We start from the raw sequence: 22,441 nt of genomic DNA, 5'->3' as shown, positions 1-22,441 counted from the left end.
GGCCCCACCAATAAAATAATGGGGAAAAAGGAGAATCTAGAAGCTAGAAGGAGGCTCAATGGAGAATTATAAATAGAGGAGGGACTCAATTGCAAATCATTCTATTCTATCATTTCTATTTGACATTGAGAAGAAGCTCAAGTGAGTTTCAAGTGTTTCAAGAGAAACTCTAAGCTAATTTCGGTGGACTTCGAGTGCCACCCTAGTTCGATTTTGGGGGAGATTATTTCAGATCTCCCATTTGTGTTTATTGCAGGGTTATACAAACTCCAGGAGGCTGAGCTGATATGTATTTGCATTCAGAATTTGGAGATGGATTTATAAAGAGTTTTCAGTGGATTTCCCATGCAAAATTAGAGGGACGAATTCTCTATTAATTCCAGGCTCAAATCTTCTGCAAATCAAGAGGGCCGAGCTAGTTTATTCAAGGCCAAAATATTTTGTCAACAAACAGAGGCCGAGTTGTTCATCTACTCTCATTCACTCAGGTTGAAGGCTGAACTATTTGTGCATTTCAAAGATTAATGTGCCCAGGGAAGAGGCTGAATTTTTCAGATTTAGTAGCAGAGTTTTATCAGTGAAAAAAAGGGCCAAATTCTTAGTTATTTTTAAGGAACCAAATTTCTTTCAAGCTCAGAAAAATTCTCCAGCAATTGAAGTCCATTTCTTTGAGCCAAATGCTACAAATTAAAGACTGTAGGGGGTGCGAATTGGGTTTAGCACAGGTGCCAAGTTGCTTCTTATAAAGGCTGAATTCCCTTCCTCTTGCACCCAGATTGTCTCCTAAAAAAGGGGCGAGTTCAACTCTAATGCGGGGACAATTCTTCATGAAGATAATTCTCAGATGTATGGGCTGCTGATTGCTATTATTAAACCTTCAAATCAGTGGGACGAAATTTATCAAGTTCTGGTGCAGACTTAACAGTGGACAATTTTATGAAGTTTACTATCATTCCCTTGGCATAGCAGGCAATCCTAGTGCTGTAGTAGACTCTCTAGAAGTTGAATTTGTTATACAAGTGGCTGGGTCAGGTTCCTTTTCAATTTGTGCACTGTATTTCTTGAATAGATGACTGTGTAAAGCTTGCATCCTTGCTGATATATATTTCTGACTATTCATAATGGAGAAACAAGTATTTTATTTGTTGTAGCATTCCTATTTTAGTGAGAAATAATATGTTGGGTGCCATATAATTATTATACTATGTGCTGGGTTTTTTATATGAACATTTATTGGCTCTGTGTATTCATTTTTGATGAACAAACAATAAAATGCACCTACAACAGTTTATTGAAAAACTGTTTGACAAAACACCTCTAATTGAAACTCATGTAAAACTCAGAAATTTGTATTGCAAAATTGGGATATTTTGGTTGGGAATGTTACACAGGGTTGCTAAGGTCTATGCAACCTGTTATGATTGGCACACATAAGATGAGGGCCCATTATCACCTCGGCCCAAATCCCAACTCTTTAAGCCCAACCTCCATCGAAAAGATATGGGGGGGTTCACTTCAAATACTTCACCCAACCAAATGAGGCTCAATGCCTTAAATGGGTCTATGGATGAAGTGGAGTTAATTGTTTGCTGTCCTACTGGTTTACTGTGTTAAAATTTGCAACAAAATTTATTAATAAAAGAATGAAAATTTACATAAGCTTCTCTCATGAACGGTTCCCCTACAAATGACCCTCCATGCTCTTTAAGTAGAGGTCATAGACCAATCGGGTGTTAAGCCATGGATCAAGTGTCGGTAGTACCGAGGAGAGAATGAACCGTCGGATCACTACATATCGTGACCGTCGGATTGTAAGTGACAAAAGTACATAGTAAAGAAACACACTTTACCTAACTCTACACTAGACCAAGTTATACTTAACTATTTCCTATGTGTCGGAATATCCTAAAATCCCCCCTTAAGAACAACTTGGGATAGGATTGAAGGATGTACAAATATGACACAATAGGAGAAGGAAGGACGCATTAGAGCCTATCCCCCCTTAGTGACAACTTCCTGAACTCCAACCCTAAATCGAAGTTTAGTAAACTTCGCCTATGTGAGAGCCTTTGTAAAGATGTCTGCAACTTGATCGTCTATTGAACAATATTGCACTTCAAGAACATGGTCGTGAATGAGCTTTTTGATGAAGTTCATGTGCAGTTTAATGTGTTTGTTGCGCTGATGTTGGACTGGATCTTTGCATAGTTGAATGTCACTTTGATTATCACACCAAAGTGTAGTCAGATGTTGCTGCTGAAAGCCAAACTCTGACAGGATCTGACGAAGCCACAGGGCTTCCTTACTAGCTTCTACGGCACCACGATACTCTACTTCTGCTGAAGAAAGAGAAATGGCACTTTGTTTCTTGCAAGCCCATGTAATAGGTCCTGAACCAAGAGTGAACACATAACCTGCAGTAGATTTCTGATCATTAGGGTCACCAGCCCAATTAGAATCAGTGAAACCAACCAATAGAGGAGATGCTTCTGCACTGTAATGAATTCCAAATTGAACTGTACCTCGAACATAACGAAGTATTCTTTTAGCTGCTTTCCAATGACTTTCATGTGGGTTTTGCATAAACCGAGCAATAAGGCCAACGCGGCCACTTTAGACAATTTATTAATAAAAGAATGAAAATTTACATAAGCTTCTCTCATGAACGGTTCCCCTACAAATGACCCTCCATGCTCTTTAAATAGAGATCATGGACCAATCGGGTGTTAAGCCACGGATCAAGTGTCGGTAATACCGAGGAGAGAATGAACCGTCGGATCACTACATATCATGACCGTCAGATTGTAAGTTACAAAAGTACATAGTAAAGAAACACACTTTACCTAACTCTATACTAGACCAAGTTATACTTAACTATTTCCTATGTGTCGGAATATCCTAACAACGAGCAAGATAAATCATTGAAATTAATAGATATAACAATGCAAATAATGGATATGAGTGCTCAATGAATTTACTAACCAAATGTGTTATTATTTCTGTGATTAGAGCTTTGGTTAGAGGGGTTCTTTTATTAATCTTCTTGCTGTAATGTGACCACAGACTGCAAAATCTGCAGAAAAATGTTGGTAAAACATGCGATTTCCCTTAAAAATAGTCACCCAAATAGTTCCTTAACACTTTAGATCTCATATCTAGCAGTGGAGAGGCTAGGGGATGCAATATGAACCACTTTAGGTCAATCCCAAGCCTTATACCAGAAACTAGATGCAATTTCCAACAAGCTAGTAATTGCCCTGTTGAGGTGATGGAGTCAAACCCCACTGGGTGCACAACCCAGAAATTTTCTAGCAAAAGAAATAAAATTACAACAGATAGAAAATCATATATTACAACATAAAAACAAGATATATTCAATTAAATTTAATATAGTCTACTTAAAAGGTTCTGGTTGAGGTACTTGAAAGGAGCTTGGAACCTTGAAGATTGGCTAGATTTGTTGTGGTACAACAAGATATTAATGCAGATTTGCAACAAAAAACTAAATATACCATGAAGAATATGTGGAAGTAAAGGTCAAAGATAGGTATATTGATCATTGGCTTTGATTCAATTTTATTGCACAAAACCCCAAGGCACAAAACTAGGTATTTAATAATGACATCTTGAAAACATGCTTGTTAAACAAACTAATTGAAAACAAGAAATAACATTTTTTGATTTTTATATATAAAATGGTTGTTGAAGAATGACTTACCATTTACCCCAATACTTCACCTAAAGTTGCCGAGCTGTGAACCATAATCCTTCTTAAGTCGATTTTGCAATTTGAACAGTGAGGCGGGCTTCGTCTCAAATAGAAATATTGCCCCCAACTATGTCTAAAATTTCCCACACCTTTTGGATTCAACTAGGAGCGGCCTCTAGTGCGATGTCTTCAATCTTCGACTCAACTATGTGATGAATACTACTCTTCTCCCGGTTGAAGTTATTACCTCAAATTATTGGTCCTACCTTCATCCAAGTGATCCACTTGCAATTAAAAGATGAATTAGATTAGTGCCTAGTCCACCTTTGTGTGGCTATGTAGCCCCCTAAGTCACCTGACACGGGGATTCGGGACACGTAGGATTCGAGATTCGTGGTGTCAGATTCGGACACGCTGACCCCCCGGAACATTACACGTTATATACTATTTTATTAAAATATATATATATATATATATATATATATATTTAAAAAATATACATATATATTAAAAATTAGATATTATCATATTTCTTACACAAATTTTAATTAATGATACAAATTTATTGATTTCAAACATAGATCTTCTTCTATAGCTATTAGCATGCATAGTACATACAAAATTCAAATAAATGTCAGTGGTACTGGTCACATAAATGATAAATCTATTAAGAATTCAATCATGATTCATAATTCATAACTGAAAGACAACTTGCAACTACAAGATAGTAAGATAAACACACTGATAACTGTAGTTTTCTCATTAAGTCATCAAATCAAAATGTGTTACATAGGTAGTGTTGGTGCAATGCCAATGGCAAATAGAAATAGAAAATATAAAACAACTACAGGTATACAAGCCTCAAGGCATCAATCAGCATCAGAATCAGCATCACTATCCCCATCATCATGGTCCCCACTGCTCTCCTCTACATCCTCCTACTCCGCTGTATCCATAGTTGCCACTGCATCTGCTGGTATGGAGGTTGACCCCTCTAAGTCATCAAATCTAATAGGCTCTAGCACTGGATCATTGAGATCCATGTTGGCCAATGCCAACTCAACAGTGGTGTCCAGACCAGTGTTGCAGGAATCGCCCCCCCCCCCCCCCCCCCCGCGGATCCAAAGGCAGAATCGCGGATCGGAGCGAATCGATCCGGAATCCCCACTGGAAGCGCGATTCCGTTTTGGAGGTGGCGCGATTCCGGGCAAAAAAAACGATTCCTGCAATTACGGTTGCGTAACTAGAATATAATTACTCATCCATGTAGAGATAACGTTGGTCGACTCAATCCGAAGCAGTGGACACTGGGTGAAAGTGGAGAGATTCGCAGTTTGCACGCACAGAACAATGAGATGTGAGATGTAAGAGACGTGGGGAGATTCTCGTGCTACATCAGTGTGAACTCTAAGGGTGTGAAGCAGTTCAAAGCCAAAGCGGTTGGGTTTATTTACCTAGAATTTACACGGTTACAAAATGAAAGTTTGTTGGACATTGTATATGATTCCAGAATTGACATTTTATTTTGCATATATTGTAAAAATGGTATTTTAGCGTATAGGAACTAAGAATAATGATGGTAATTGTGAAAATGTAGTCGCTTTGTAACTTTTATTTTATTTATTAGTATTTAAAATTATGTCTTTTTTACTTTAAGATTATAAAAGAATGTATATCTAAATATGATTGTGATTGTGTTTTATGTTTTAGAAAGTTGTGATGTTTTACAATTTCAACATTAAAAAATATATCATTTTGGTGTTTTACATTGTATATGATTTCGGAATTGGTGGTTTATGTGGAGAATAAGTGATAATGATTTCCATTTTGACAATATAGTCACTATTGAAGCACTATTCTAATTATTGGTATTTAAAATGATCTTTCCTTTAATTTAAGATTATTAAAAAAATACTTATAAATATGGTATTGATTTATCTTCCAAAAAAATTAAAATGTTTCATAATTTTGAATATTAAAAATTAAATAATATAATTTTGGAAGAATAAATAAATACCTTGTCATAAAGTATTAAATTCCTTAATATAATTTAAGTTGCACATCTATTTAATTAAAATAACTTTAAAGCTAATCCGTTGATGTATGTTTGTAATAGCTAGAATATAGATGATTGTTGTACATACTAGTAACTACAATGGAATCATGGATGCCATATCTATCTTGATTTATGCAAAAATATGCATGTTTTCATGTCTTCTACAATTATGGAATCATGGATGCCATATCTATCTTGATTTATGCAAAAATATGCATGTTTTCATGTCTTCTACAATTAATTTGGTATTTGGGATGTTTGTTTTGAGTATAAATGCAAAAAAATATATAAAAATATATATATATAGCAGACGCTTCCGCGGACGCTTCGCTCCCTAGATTTTTGGAAAATGACGCTTCCGCGCTCCGCGCTTCCGCTTCGCGCTTCCGCTTCGCTCCCGCTTCGTGCAACATTGGTCCAGACCCATATCATCAAGAACAGTGTTACTTGGGAGCGGGGAGCGGGAGCGAAAACGGGAGCGGGAGCGACATATTCAGAAGCTCTTGGTTTGGTGTTCTTGATTAAATACGAGTTCCATACCCTAATACATGACAAAATTCAATGGAAACATTGCAATCCCCCAATCCTAAAATCCTGAAAAACTGATAAGTCTGCTAGATTTTGAATGAAATCTAAAATTCTACTTTCTCCATATGAAATCCAATGAGGCCGGAACCACTCTCAAACATCCTGAGTCATTTCATGGTAATGTTAAAAATTTAAGTAAAAGGATGAAAATGAAGATTAAGGAGAATGTCACTTTTACTTTAAGAATTTAACATTACCATGAATAGCATATCAATACTAGGGCCTAGACTTGATCATGAAGCTGCCAAAATGCTTTACTCCTTGCTCCAACAGCACAAATCACTTGCCAACAGCACAAATCACTTGCCAAATGACAATTTTAATGAGCAAACACGCCCTTTTCATTCCCGCGCTGAGCTTAGCGAGTCCTGGAAACCGGACACGTGTCCTAAAATCGCGACACGCTTTTGAAAATCGCGACACGCCCTCGGACACGACGTGTCCTGTGATTTGGACACGAATCCGGACCGAATCGTGTCGGATTCGCCGGATTCGGGATTCGCAGGGGGTTTAGGACGAATCCGGTGACTTAGGTAGCCCCTCAATGGATTATCCCTCCAATTGTTGTGTGATCTTACTTATTGTTGAAATGTTTTATATTAAGTTCGATTGCAACAGAAGCCAAGAAAGAAAAGTATAGGGAATTCCAACCCACACAATTTCTACACAAAGGTTTGCAAAACGAGTTTTTTATTATGGCATAATATGATCTCACAAATCAACAACAACAATCATTCAGAGGAGAGGCTAGCCTTTATAGTTTTTTCTTTAATAACTAGTTTGACCTCTCTCTAGGAAAATAATTTACTTGTCATCCACATGTCAAAGACCAAGTAATATTTTTTCACAAAAATATTTAATTACAGTGCATTTTTCCCACTAAAGGGGTCGACTTGACTCACAGGACCCTTAGAAGTCCAATGTTCCTTTTGCATTGACCCAAAAGTAGAAGAAAAGATGAATAGTGGTCTAATGTTGCTCAACGTATTCATTGGATGCCCAATGTCCTTCTCAAATGGCTACCTTGGAGCTCGATTTGGTCCATAATAATTCAACTTGCTTGAAGAAGACTTCTATTTAGTTGAAGAAGGAATCTTTTGACTTTGCAACAACTAAAAAATTGTCCGCTTGCTAACGTTTGGTCCATAGGCCCTCCAATGTTCTACTTTCACCCTTTCAATGGCTAGCCATGACTTGAAATGACTAATACAATTCCACTTGGCACCCCTTTGCTTGGTTCTCCAACACCTCAATGAATTCTGCATGTTTTCCACCTGGGTTTGTTGAGATTTGCCTTGATTTCATTTGTGGTTGGCCTCATTAACCCAAATAGTGCCCTACATTGCTAGATTATCACTCTCTACGTCATCATGCCCAATTGTTAGATCTCTAACTTGTTGAAGAATCTAGGGCATCTAGGTAGGATGAGATTCCTTTGATAATGATAACTATTTGTGATGTACTTTTTACCTTTTCTTATTAGCATGATCTTTTGTTATTAATATTAGAGTGTGTTCTCTTACTTCATCAAACAGTTACCAAAACAAAAGAGACAAGAACACAAGATATTGGCTGTCAGCAAGGGCAAAACCACTCTCTCCTAGAGAGGAAAGCCCTTCTGCAAAATTTCTCTTATTGAAGCTTCAATTGACAAATGCCAAACCCTAGACCCTTGACAAGTAGATCCTCTAAGCACAAGACACAGTCTCTCTTTCTTTTGTTCCTTAACTGATGCCTCCTTCTGCACTGCACCCTGGCCTCTTCCTTCACTCTTCTTCCAACAACTGATGGCACTTTCTGCAGAAACCCTAGGTCTCCTTAGAGACCTCTATTTTAGTGTCTTCCTTTCCTTCTCAACCTCGCTTGTCAGTCTTCGTTCTCCTTGATATTTAGACTAGAGAATGAGGCGTTTCTTGAGGTCTATCTTCAAGTTAGAGGCTGATCCTCTTAACCTTACTGCAGCTCTGATTTCTTCACATGTGTAGCTGATCTAGGGCTTGAAATGGACCCTTTTACTTGCTTTCTTTTCTTCGCTTTAGGTGAGACCTACTTCGCTTGAGATGGAGGCCTATTAGGAGTCTTTTCTTAGCCCAATCGAACTCTATTATGTTGCTGCACTTGTGGATCTGATGTGATTGCAAAACTACCCTCCTTACTTCGCATGTGTGATAGAATTAGGCCCCAAAACAACCCTCCAAAACTCAGATTCCTTCCTCCTTCTTTGCTGACCTAGAAGCACCTTCTTTCTCCTTTTCACACTTCTTTCTTGACTCTTTCTCTCGCTGATTTCAGAGATCACTTGATGATGCTTTTGTGAGGTCGAACTGCCCTATATATAGGAGACTGTCCCTCCTATTTGGGCCGACTTGAGCCAGTGAGGCCGACTTGACTTTAAGTGCACCAAAAATTCATTTCTTTAGCCGACTTGAAGAGGAGACTTGTATTTTCTTTGGAGGATCACTTTTGACTTATTTATTTGACTCTAATACATAGATTTACATAGTGTAACATGCCCACATGGGTCTTCAACAATTACATTGACTCTTTGACTTTCCTAGAAGCACTTAAACATGTGCTTGACCTATCAAATGGGCAAGAAACCCATTTTTTATAAATGACAAAAATAATAATTCTTTTTCTTTTACAAGTACAAAGATCAAAATTACATTTATGAAGACCGAACCTAGTTACACTTTCTTCAACACTCCCTCTTAACTGGGGAGGTATTCATAAATTATTTTGCAAGGTGTTTGGGCATTTTCAATATGAAGAATTCACATAAGAGAAATCAGATTAGCAATCCATTTGTTATAGCATCATAGTAACCAACATTGTTTTCACAATAAGGCCTTGACTAACAACTCTATCTTTCATTAGATAAGAGCACAATGTTGGTGAGACCAATGACTATAAACACCTTCATCATTGTCTCTCAAGGTACATACCCACACCGGTGTTCACTGAGTATGACCTTCTAGGACTATTCTTATCTTGGGTTCCCAGTCCTCAAAGAGTATCGGTCCTCTTGCCTACTCTTATCTTGGATGCCCTACACATCCTCAAAGAACATCGGATGCCAGATGATTACCTAATCCTCCATTCTTTCTTCCCAAGTGAAGACAAGAATGTTGTGTCTATCTCTCCCTCTCAATGAGGGAAGATATGCCTATTCCTATAAAGGAATGTGCCCAAGCTCCTTTTGACCAGGAACTTGCCCAAGCTCCCTCTTAATTAGGGACTTGTCAAAGCTCCCTCTTAACTAGGGACTCTCCTTTTCATCAACTTCTTCTTTGTGGGTCTTTTAGCTGCTTGATCACTTTCTTTCCTTGATGTCATGAAATTCAGTCGAGCTTCTTCCTTGTAGGGCATCAGTCATTAATCACTTTCCTTCTTAGTTTGTCATGTCATTCCTTTTTCCATGGAAAGTGGCCTTCTTGATACATATTTGGAACCTTCGTCATATGGCTACTCCTTCCTCATCATGTTTCTTTTAGGAATTTCCATCCACCAAATAAATGCTAGTTGTATTTACATTTACAACTCTTGTTTCAGTAGCCCTGCATGAACTCATCCAGATGTTATTTAGGAAATCAGAGAATAATATTAAATCAAATAGTACCTTACGAGATGGATTTCCATCATGACATCTTGTTGGCTTGAATCATCAACATCCTTCATGTTTAGATCTCCAAGGCCTTTCCAGGTGTCAAGGGTCCTGTAATGTTCCTAAACATGAATGTAAGTGATATACAAAGCATGCAAACAATCCAACAATCAGAAAAACAAAATATAGATTAAGCACCCATGGAAACAATGGAAATAGAGAACTGCTGAGCCATTTTATTACTTCTTCAGGAGCAAATACAATAGTAAAATAGAATGGTGCACCTGGGCTTGTCTCAATGGAAAAGCATGACAAAATCGAGGTGATAAAATGTTGAACGGAAGGCTTCTACAACTGTTGCACCAAACTGAATTGTGCTGCCCCAGAAAACTGCTCTGTTTGCTGACTTTGAAGGGTTGGAATCACTGTTTCCCGTGCTCAAAAAATTATGAGATTTCAACTTCTTGCTCCTTGGCCTAAACCCAGAAAAACCCACAAAGGAATTGGCCAAATGTTGAACTTAGAATTTTGGCCCAAATTCCCCTTAGCTCCTCTAGCTGTTGGCTGAGTTGGGACTCTTGTTTGACCCCTTAGATCTACCAAAAAAATTCTATAAATTTAGGAGTGTGATCCTTGCCAAAAACCCAGAAAGGGTTTCCCTTGGTTCCAACCTTCAAAAATTGACCGTTCACAGCTTGGCCCTCCTCCAATTTAGAATTTTGTTGCTGTGAGTGATCTTGTCAATCTCCGCTCTCCCAACTCTAGCAATCCTCCTCAAATGGTCCTCCAAGTGATCTCCTACTTCTCTCGACCAACTCTAGCTCTACAATTCCTTCTTCCAACTCCCACGTGAGCCTAGTGATGGCTCTCTGCGCAAGCCCAGGTAACTGTAAATCGGACTGTTGGGATGTTGGCTCTGCTGGCTCCAAACTCACAAGAAAGGTTGGCCCTTTGCTGCTCTCCCAATCCTCTAACTCTCTCGGCAAATGCTTGATCACTGATAGCTCCAAACTCCCCTTGCGTATTCTCTAGCTAGCCAGAAATACGCACTCCCTGTTGTGGCTGAATGGTAGTGTTGTAACACACTCCCGGAACTCCTAAAATACTTATGGAACTGCTTCTCTAGGGCAGGCACGAATGGTCCCCTGAAGTAGAGGTTGAATCTCCCACTTGAGAGATTCGTGGCTAAATAGTCGATTGACTCAGCTAAACAATAGAGTGAACAGTCAAGTAATTTTGATTGCAAGGTGTAAGAATGAATCCAAAATGGGAGTTTCCCCCTCCTTATAACTCCTTGGGCCTCCCTAGCCTCATGTGGGTCCCTCCATCCATCTATTCGACTTTCCCTCCAAGCTGTTCGAATGGGCCAATTCGAACTCCCATGTGGGTGCCCCCCACATTCCACTAGCAACCAAATAAAGTCGAATTGCCTCCTAAGTCCCTAAGTCGAAAATGATGGGTTCTCTTCCTTAGCCAAAATTGTGCAAAATTGTGTAGCAGCACCCTGTTACAAATGTGTTTGAGAAGGGACATGACAATCCTCCCCTCCCAAATGTTGCTTGCCCTCAAGCAACCTCACAGCTGGGTGCTCCAAAATGTGCTCACCCTCCCAGGTGGCATCCTCATCCGACAAGCTCTTCCAATGCACCAAAAATCGCTTGTCCTTAAGCAATGCTTGAGCAAGCAACCTCTCTAACTGTTTCTCCCCACTATCACTGCAAAATGTGCCAGGGTCCCAGATGTGCCACTGGATCATGCCTGACCTCTGCACTATCCTGATATGGAAGAATCCTTCAATACGAGGATCCCAGGCAATCCTGTCCAATATGATGCTCCCCTCGCTTTACTCACTATCTTGCCTGGTGAAAGTACCAGAAGTCCCCTGCTCCATCAGTGACTCGCTAAAGCCCAATGTAAGATCTGTATGATCTCCTCTTGCAATAGCCGGCACATCCCTAAAGGTTATTGAGCTGTGAATAGTTGTGATGTCCTAATTCCCTGCTAGTCCCAGAGTGGTGCCACCATGTTGACGCTGCACTACTCTGACTATGTCATACTCCCCATCGTGCGTAGTGAGTGTCCTCCTCTCCTGGAACTCGATGGTGGAATACTAAAAGAGGCGAGACACATCCTGCCTGGGCATCTCCATGGCACCCAGGCCTACCCATCCAAATCTAACTTCGAACCTTTGCAGTAACTAAGAATGTCTGCCTCCCCATATGATGAAACCCTCTGTGAACCCCCATGTATCATCCCAAGAGCGAATTATATCACTCTCTGCCATGACTCCGCTCATCATGAGTGATCTATGATCAACTGAATCCCTGCATCCCATAGCCAGACCTATTGCGGCATAGCCCTGTCAACCGATGGAATCCCTTTGGTCCTTGTCTCTAGTCCCTTCATGTGATCACTATATAGGTTCCATATATCGTGTGCTAATCTGATGCATGCTAATTTGCCATGTGCCTGCCACTGTGTAGTACTGATGATCGCTGGAAGCCACGTGTGCCAAAGAGCTACCCCCTGAATGCAACCAAAAGATGGGTATCCGATACTCATAATCGACTCAGGGTATGTGGATCCCTCCTGTCCCTGCCAACCATCTCCCCTGGGTCTGCCATTCGCCCTCTCGATAATGTGCCAATATAAGGTCTGGAGCCCGGACACATATTGGGAAACTAACTCAGTTGTAACCGCCGTCCTCTGCTAATGCTCGGTCCCGACATGCTCTAGGAAAAGAGTGACACATGTCTCCCTCGGGACTAGATCCCTAGACGTAGGCTCGGTGATGAACGATATGCCACCCCTGCAGATGATCACCTCATTCCCCAACCTGTGGCTGTCAACTGACGCACCAACCCAACGCCACTGCTGAAAAGTCTCCCCCTTAGTGCACTGAGTCTCACCCAAATATCTTAGGTGAGCTCCTCGTCCCCCGTGGCTCATGCCCAAAGTGCAGAAAGTTGACAGAAAAATCGACTGTGCCTGTGAGGGATGTAGAAGAGGGTCAAGCGTGTGAGTCCCTGCGGATACCATCAATTATCACTCATCTATGTCCGCGTCGATCTTGGGTGAACTACACCCAAAGGTATGCCCAGTGTTTCCGTCCAAGGGTCTCCCTGGAGGCAACACTCCATGAACTCGTTGTGAAGCACTATACAACCTTGCATGCCAATGATCATCCTAGTACTCTTGGACATGCCACTGTACACCATGGCCTACCCTTGTACACCGTTGGATACCCTCAGCTACGGCTATGCCATCCTATACTAGCTTGGGTCTCACATGTGTCACTATACTTGTCACTCCCCTCATGTACTCAATGCGATGTGAGGCACTCCCATTCCACAGCGCAGTCCAACATACTATGACACACCACCCTACATCTCCATGCTCCTCTGCAGGCCCCTGTTCCTCGCTCTATAGCCTCGCACACCACTAGATACTATGGCCTAACGTTGGATCTGTATGCATCATACTGCATCCCTCTACATAACACTAGACACTATGACATAACTCTGTGTAGTCCTATGTACCATTTCCCACTGTTGTACCACCCTATAACATACAGTATCCTGCATGGGCCAAAATATCGACCTCTCTGCTAGTACGCCCTCCATGATGTGGGCTACATCCCCCCATCTGCTCTGAAAGACCTGAGCGGCCCGACTCCCCACATGCTAACGAAAATGACACTATTGCGCCTATCCTCAATAGTCCCTGCGTCCCATATGCTAGTAAGAGAGCACTCTCTCCATACAATGCCCTGTCTGATAGCCTATCGATGCCACCTCCTCCTACTAGCTCCTGCTAGAGTAAGCTAGTCACCCTGTGACTCCACGCACCATCAATATGCCAAGACAACTCATGAAATTTGTCTGCTTACCTGTCAAACCATCCTGTCACTAGTGCTGATTGGGGCTCTGATGGAGATTTGAAAATGTGGGTGTGCTCAAGTGTCAAATCCATCCCATAGCTACTACCATCACCTACCAGCTTTATGATGTGATGGAAAATCCCACTTGGATCCCAAACCTAGTTCGACCCTTGTGTCCCTTTGGTAATCCATGGCCTCTGCTAACATGTGGCCATGGATGTATCCAACCGCCTAACTTGCTCCATCAAGTACAAGCTCAGTTCCTCTCGCCATCCAATCCCAAAGGAGAGATTGAATGTGTAATCCTCTATGGAAGGAACAAGCCCTCCAAGCTGATGTGGTATCATGCTCAGCTCAGTCATGCTAACCTGTCCACCCCCTCAGGTACGTTTAGACAACTCAGCCTCCCTCAATCCAACGCATAAGGGTGGGTTGATAACGCTATAGACCCTGCCAGTGGGCCTCTGAAGTGCACTGTGCTGAAAACCCAATGCGTGACCTCTATGCTGCCCCTCATCAATGGCTAGCCCAAGGGATGGCTGCACATCCTCCTCCATCACGGGCTCAACATGAGCCTTTGACTGCTCCTCCATAGACAACCCAATATGCACGATATGCTCACCAGTGAGCTGTAGGTGACTGTCGTCTGGCAACTCCATCATAGATCTGGAGGCCTTTGTACCTATCGGCTCCTCAACAACAGTGGAGTTGTCTTCCGACACCTCACCAACCTGTGGTGCATTGTTATCACCTGAGAACTCGGTCACAACCTCGAATACCTCATCAATGGATGACACCTCATCAATGGGTGTATGCTCAACTATCTCTTTGCCAACCATGGCCCCTTCAACTACTCTTTCATCTTTTTTCTTAATACTTACTCTTTCATCTTTTTTCTTAATACTTCTCATCATCCTAGCAAAATCCCACTGAATTTCCATTGGTTTGTGCATACCCCTTAGTTCACAGAATTCCCAAAAAGAGAGGGACGCCTGAATGCCATGACCCAATGATTGGTATGCCCTCCAGTTTTTCGCCAATAACTCCACATCAGTTGCAATCATGTCCAGATTCCCAACTGAGGAATGAATCAATTTCTTCCCCACATCAATCATCATTTGTTGTATCCTCACCACCTCATTCCAGGTGATCGCCATGTTGTTTGATTCTAATCTTTCCCATAGGCTGAGCCAAGATTATGGCTCTGATACCACTGTAATGTTCCTAAACAGGAATGTAAGTGATATACAAAGCATGCAAACAATCCAGCAATCAGAAAAACGAAATATACATTAAGCACCCATGGAAACACTGGAAATAGAGAACTGCTGAGCCATTTTATTACTTTTTCAGGAGCAAATACAATAGTAAAATAGAATGGTGCACCTGGGCTTGTCTCAATGGAAAAGAATGACAAAACCCAGGTTAGAAAATGTTGAATTGAAGCTTCTACAATTGTTGCACCAAATTGAACTGTGCTGCTGCAGAAAACTACTTTGTATGTTGACTTCGAAGGGCTGCAACCACTGCTTCCAGTGCTCATAAAATTATGAGATTTCAGCTCCTTGCCCCTTGACCTAAACCCAAAAAAACCCACGAAGGAATTGGCCAAATGTTGAAATCAGAATTTTGGCCCAAATTCCCCTTAACTCCTCTAGCTGCTAGCTGAGTTGGGACCCCTATTTTACTCCTTAGATCTACCCAGAAAATTCTATAAATTTAAGAGTTTGATCCTTGCCCAAAACCCAGCAAAACCTAGAAAGGGTTTCCCTTGGTTCCAACCTTAAAAAATTGACTCTTCACAGCTTGGCCCTCCTTCAATTTAGAATTTTGTTGCTGTGACTGATCCTGTCAATATCTGCTCTCCCAACTCCAACAATCCTCCTCAAATGGCCCTCCAAGTGATCTCCTACTTCTCCTGGCCAGCTCCAGATCTACAATTCCTTCCTCCAACTCCCACGTGAGCCTAGTGATGGCTCTCTGCGCAAGCCCATGTAACTGTAAATCAGACTGATGGGATGCTGGCTCCAAACTCGCAAGAAAGGTTGGCCCTTTGCTTCTCTCCCAATCCTCTAACTCTCTCGGCAAATGCTTGATCACTGATAGCTATCCAGAAATATGCATTCACTGTTGTGGTTGAATGGTAGTGCTGTAACACACTCCCAGAACTCCTGAAATACTTATGGAATTGCCTCTCTAGGGCGGGCACGGATGGTTCCCCGAAGTAGAGGTTGAATCTCCTGCTTGAGAGATTCGTGGCTAAACAACCGATTGACTCAGCTAAACAATAGAGTGAATAGTCAAGTAATTTTGATTGCAACGTGTAAGAATGAATCCAAAATGAGAGCTGTTCCTTCCTTATAACTCCTTGGGCCTCCCTAGCCTCATGTGGGCCCCTCCATCCACCTATTCGACTTTCCCTCCAAGCTATTCGAATTGGCCAATTCATACTCCCATGTGTGTGGCCCCCACATTCCACTAATAACCAAATAAAGTCGAATTGCCTCCTAAGTCCCTAAGTCGAAAATGATGGGTTCTCTTCCTCAGCCAAAATTATGCAAAATTGTGTAGCAGCACCCTGTTACAAATGTGTTTGAGAAGGGACATGATAGGTCCTTTGATCTTTTTCTTCCTTTGTCAGAATTCTCAAGCCTTCTTTCGGGAGATGTTGCAACAGATCTATCGGATGTTGATTTCTAGTGTCCATGGTGTCCTTTTATCCCTGATCTCTTTTCCTATATGCTTCTTTATAGGTTCTTTTGTCAACCACCTCATAATTCATATGAGGATATTTCTCATGTTGACCTTTCTTAGTGTGTGAACCATGTCTTCATGCATATCTTAATGAAAGAGATCTTATCTTATTCTTGACCATGCTTGCAGAGCAATTCCCAATGCTCATTAATACAAATGATGACATGAATTAATTGAAAAACATAGATGCATACCTCATCTTAGTTCTTTCCTTGATCATTTCAGTTTTTTTGACAGCTTCCTTAATTGAGATTACTTTCAATCTTCTTTGCTCTGCTACATATTTCTTTGCCTACATATCATCCTTTCTTGAATCCCCATAAGTGGAATTTCTATCGAGGCATCTGCTTTTTCCTGAAAGTCATGATTTCTCTATTGAAATTTTCACCAGAGGATCGTGGTAGTCCTCATGTTGCAAATGCTCCTTTCTGATGGTGATTGTGGCTTTCTTAAGATGATTCTTTCTGATCATGATCAATTCTTTATGCATTCATGAGGTCATTCAATGGCTACATCTTCTCTATATGAATCTTCTTTATCTAAGCTATCTCTAGTATCTACACAATTGCCATTCTCATAAGTCAAGCATTCCATCCTACTGCTACATGTTCCTATGATACCCAAAACTATAAAGGGGACTTATGTGAAGAAGTTGATCTCGGTCATAGTAGAGATCCAAAGTAGCTTCCTTCTTCTGCTTCTTATATTTTTCTTTCACTTCTTGGGTAATGTGGGCTTCCTCTCGTTTCCTCTTATTGTTGTCCTTCTTGAACTTAGGACAATTCCTCTTTTAGTGTCCATATTCTTGATAGCCCAAGCATTGGACTTTGGACATATCTCTTTTACCCTTTCTCTGTGGACCAAACTTGCCAAATTTTCCTTTTCTCTTGGCCATAACAGAAAATGCTTGTTCTTTTGATCCCACATCATCTTTGGCTTTGAGTTGAGTCTCTTCAATTTTGCATAGAGACCAAAGTTCATTCAACGAGGTGGCTTCCTTCTTGGCATATATACTTGATGTGAAGTTGCCCCATTCCTCAGGTAATGCATTGAGCACCATAGTTGTCATCTCTTTGTCTGACATAACTTCTCCTAGTTCTTGCAGTTGGTCTCTCATCTCAAAGACCTTCATGAAGTAGGGAGCTATTCCTTCTTCCTTGGAGATCTTCATTTTATATAATTTATTACACAATGATATCACTTCTCCAGCTGTAATAACTAAGAATAGATCCACCAACTTATCATAGATTTTTTTAGATGTTTCAAGTTTGGAAACATAAGGAATGAGAGGGTCCTTGATGGATTCTATCAGAATCCTTTGAGCCCTTGTTTCATCCTTATTATATTTTGCTAGGGCTTGAGTTTGTTCCTTAGCAGGAACAATGACATTCCCTTTGATGTAGTCCATAAGTTCATTTTCTTTGAGAAGTAGATCAGTCCTCTTTTTCCATGCAAGGAAATTAGCAGTCCCAACCAATTTGTTGCTTTCCTTGCAAAAAGACATTTTGATATGTTCAGAAGAGGACATAAAAATACTTACTTGAGAGAGTTGTTGTGAAGAGATCTTGCTGCTTCCTTGAAGATTTGATGATTTGACTTCTTAGATCTTGGAGTTCTTCAAGATGCTTCCTTCAAGGTGCCTTATGAGAGATTTGCTTGGTGATGAAAACTTCTCACTGTGTAGATATGGAGATCTTCAATGATGAGCCTTGATCTTTGGGTGCCTCTCTTTGAAGATGGAGGATCTTTGATGGAGATTCTGTGAAAATTCCTAAACCCGGAATCCCTACTACAACAACTAATATTACTTCTCCTCCTTATTAAACCATACAATTTATTTACTGTGTTCTATGGTAAATATCAAAGTAAATACAACTGCAACATTCACTATTTAAATATCATATGCCGAAACAAGAAACTGAACAAGAAAAATATACAACACAACGACAATTATTTTTGGACAAATGTCCTCGGAAAAACCCAATGTGGGAAAACCGGTGCAACAGATGAGGGTTTCTTTATTATTCTTCAACAAAAATCTCATGTACAAGATACAACCAAGAAAATAGAAGAGGATTCTCTATGAGAATTTTTACAAACACTTCACGACGAGTTTCTGAGCCAGGAGAGGACTCGCTGCCCCCTCTGCGTCTCACTGCGTCAGCGCCTGTGTGAGAACTACGCTATCCCAATGTCGCACTACCTTTGTGCTGTCCTCCTTCTGGTCTGCGTCTTCTGCTCCTGACCTCCAGACTGATGCTAATACCCCATCTCTCTCCTTCTCACCTGCAACTCTCTCTCTGATTCGATTTTCTCTTGCTGAACTTTGACCAATGAGAAAATTGAACTTACTCAGGTAACTGAGTATCTGCCTTTGGTATATTTTCCAAATGCCCATCGATGTCCTTCTTATAATCCTCCAGTTGAGAACCAACGACCCAGATTAGATTCTAATGAATGGCTCAGATCATTTGGACTCGATCTTCGTCTTCTTCTAGAAGTTACATCCACAGTTTAGATTAATACCCATTAATTATTTTGATCTCCTAAGTTTAGACTTAGGGACCCATTATTAATTATTTTAATAAAATTGTCTCAGGGTGGAATTTCCCAAAATGATTTCTGGGTATTGTGGAATACATGTGTCTAAGCCTCCTTACAAAATTTGAGACTTAGAGCACATCCGATGCTACTAGAAATCAACACTCCCTCTTAGCAAGGAATGTGTTTTAGCAATGCAACTTGTCGAATCATCACCTTGTTCTGTAACATCTCCCTCTGCGCTGCTGATGTCTGACATCCTTGCCCACCAACTACTACACAAATGCTACATCTGTACTGCTGCTGACCCTGCCACTATCAACATTGCATCTACACTGCAACTACCTCTCATTCCCTGTCGCTGTAACTGAGAAATCCCCTGTTTCTGCTAGTGACACGGATTCTCTACCATACCCATATGCTCCTTGAACTGAATGAACTTCACTCTTCCTAAAGCCTTTACGAGTACGTCTGCTATCTGATCTCCTGTGGGAACATACTGCAATTGTACTGCCCCACGCTGAACACAGTCTCTGATAAAGTGACATCTAATATCAATGTGTTTCAACCAATCACGAAATATTGGATTCTCAGAGAGTTTGATACAACTTTGATTATCATAGTAAATCTTGTTCACTTCCATACTTTTTCTAAATAAACTCACAAGCAGTTTTCTAAGCCATATAGCTTTGCATGTTGCTGTGCTGACTGCCATATATTCAGCTTCTGCTAAGCTGAGAGCTACCGACTTCTGTTTCCTTCTACACCAAGAGATCATTCCTAATCCGACACTGAAGCAGTACCCAGAGGTACTTTTCTGATCTACTGAACTACCTATCCAATCTGCATTTGTGAATCCATTTAATCTGACGTCATCCCCTCAAGAGCATTTCAACCCATATCCGACTGTTCCATGCACATACCATAGAATGTGCCTAGCTGTTACCCAATGCACCCTTTTCGGTTCCACCATGAACTGACTAAGGGTGTTGACAGCGTAACAAATGTCTGACCTAGTGTTGACCAGATACATGAGTGACCCACTGAGCTGTCTGTAAAAGGTGGGGTCCACCTCCTTGTCTCCTAATGCATCTATTTTCTTCCAGTTGGTGATCATGGGAGTAGCCATGGGCTGACAATCCTGCATTCTGAATCTCTTCAGAATTTCTATAGCATATCTTCCTTGCCCAAGGAAGATCTCCCCATTCTTCTGCCAAACTTCCAACCCTAGAAAATAATGCATCAACCCCATATCCTTCATGTTGAATTTTGCTTCAAGATTCTTCTTGCAGTCTTGTATGAGCCTAGATGACCCTGTTAAAAACAAGTCATCCACATATAATACCAAAATAAGTGGCTCATTCTCTACCATTAAATAGTAGAGATTGGGATCAACATCACTCTTGACGAATCCCAATTGCTGCAAGTAACTATCAATCCAACCATACCATGCTTTGGGTGCCTGCTTGAGCCCATACAGGGATTTCTTTAATCTACACACATGAGTTTTCTTTTCATGCGTTTGAAGCCTTCAGGCTATTCTATATACACCTCTTCTTCTATCACCCTATTCAGAAATGTTGTCTTGATATCCATCTGGTGAATCTCCCATCCCATTTGAGCTGCTAGGGATATAATGGATTTGATAGAAGGTATATTGGGCTACTGGGGCGAAGGTCTCTTCATAGTCTATTCCTTGTTTCTGTGCATACCCTTTTGCCACGAACCTAGCCTTGTACGTCTCTACATTGCCATTTGCAACATACTTGATCTTGTAGATCCACCGTTATCCTACAACTAATTCATCCTCTGGTCTAGGTACTACTTCCTAGACATGATTAGTCATGATAGAACTATTCTCTTCTACCATGGCATCCACCCACACTTGGCGTTGAATGAATTCTTGAAAGCTAGAGGGTTCTTTAACCTATACTACCAAGGCCTGGTATCTGTCAGGCTGTCTATGTTGCCACTTCTTGGTTCTAGGAGCTCCAACAAACTCCTCTGTGTTTCTGAGCGTCTGTTGTACTTCCCTGCTGGTTCTACCACTGGTGGTGGGAGGCTCAATCAACTCCTCCTCCTGGTCTTGTCGTTCCATCTGCTGAGAACTACCTGGATTTCCTTCCTCTGAGGAAATGTTGGTACTGGTCACTGTACTCGATCTAGGTGTCTGTCCTCCTGCTTGTCCTCCTTGCTGCCCCTGCTGCTGCTGGACTAATGGAACATCTACTGACTGACCTTTTGTTGGCATCTCTCGAGATTTCCTGAAAGCTCTATCCTCCATGAACTTCACATCCCGTCTCACTACAATCTTCCCGTTGCTAGGAATGTAGATTCTGTATGTCTTTGAGGTCTCACTATATCCTACGAGGTACCCCTTTTCTGTAGTTTGATCCAGTTTTCTGCGCTTTTCATCTGGAATGTGACAATATGCCACGCTTCCAAATATCCTGAGATGACTTACTTCCGGCTTCTTCCCAATGAAGACACTTTTGGGCGTTCTCTTCCCCAACACTCTGTGAGGAGTTCTATTTTGGATATATACCATTGTGTTGCAAGCCTTTGCCCATAAGAATCTAGGCAAGTCCTGATCCTATAACATAGCTTTTGCTGCCCCAACAATAGTTCTATTTTTCCACTCTGCTACTCCATTCTATTTCGGATTATATGGAGTTGTCCACTCTCTTTTGATGCCCTCCTTTGCGTAGAAATCTGTGAAGTCTTTTTCCGTATATTCTCCACCATTATTTGAACGCAATACCTTTATCTTTTTCCTTGTCACGCTTTCAGTGAGAGCCTTAAACTCTCTGAATTGGTCAAAGACCTCATCCTTGGTCTTTAAGAAATAGATCTAGGTTTTTCTAGAGTGATCATCAATAAAAGTGATGAAGTATTCGCCACCACTAAGAGTTGTTGTGGACATTGGACCAAAGATATTTGAGTATATAAATCCCAATACACATTCTGCTCTATTGTTGCTTCTGGAAAAAGCTGCTTTAGCGTACTTCCCTAGTACGTATTCTCTGCATAAATCATCATGCTCAGTACTAAGGACTGGAACTCATGTAACAGTCGCTCCGAGCATCCTCAGTGCTCCATGGTGTAAGTGTCCCATTCGCCTGTGCCATAATTCATTCAATTTCTTTTCACCATTATGACTGCTGCCTATTTGTGCCATTGGAGACTCGAGCTGCAACCTATACAATCTGTTGCTTCCAACTCCAATTTGTCTCTTCTTCTTCCAGCTTGGATGCTTAACATATACTTTCTTTCCAATGAAGTATACATCGTATCCCTTGTCTTGTAACT

General features: G+C 41.0%; 1 protein-coding gene across 1 annotated transcript in view; it reads left to right on the top strand.

Annotated features, from left to right (window-relative positions):
* Nucleotides 1-1,013: 1,013 nt before the first annotated feature.
* The window catches only part of LOC149239767 (cytochrome c-type biogenesis ccda-like chloroplastic protein), a 413,709-nt gene continuing 392,281 nt past the window's right edge, over nt 1,014-22,441 (top strand). Inside the window, exon 1 of the mRNA XM_089373524.1 lies at nt 1,014-1,032. The gene's annotated coding sequence lies outside the window, so the exon portion shown is untranslated. The remainder of the gene's footprint in view (nt 1,033-22,441) is intronic.

Source organism: Pinus tabuliformis, chromosome 8, assembly GCF_031772625.1.
Source record: "Pinus tabuliformis cultivar Carrire ecotype Pingquan chromosome 8, CPIR1, whole genome shotgun sequence".
In the NCBI taxonomy this organism is placed as follows: domain Eukaryota; kingdom Viridiplantae; phylum Streptophyta; class Pinopsida; order Pinales; family Pinaceae; genus Pinus; species Pinus tabuliformis.
This window is presented reverse-complemented; position numbering and strand designations above follow the sequence as displayed.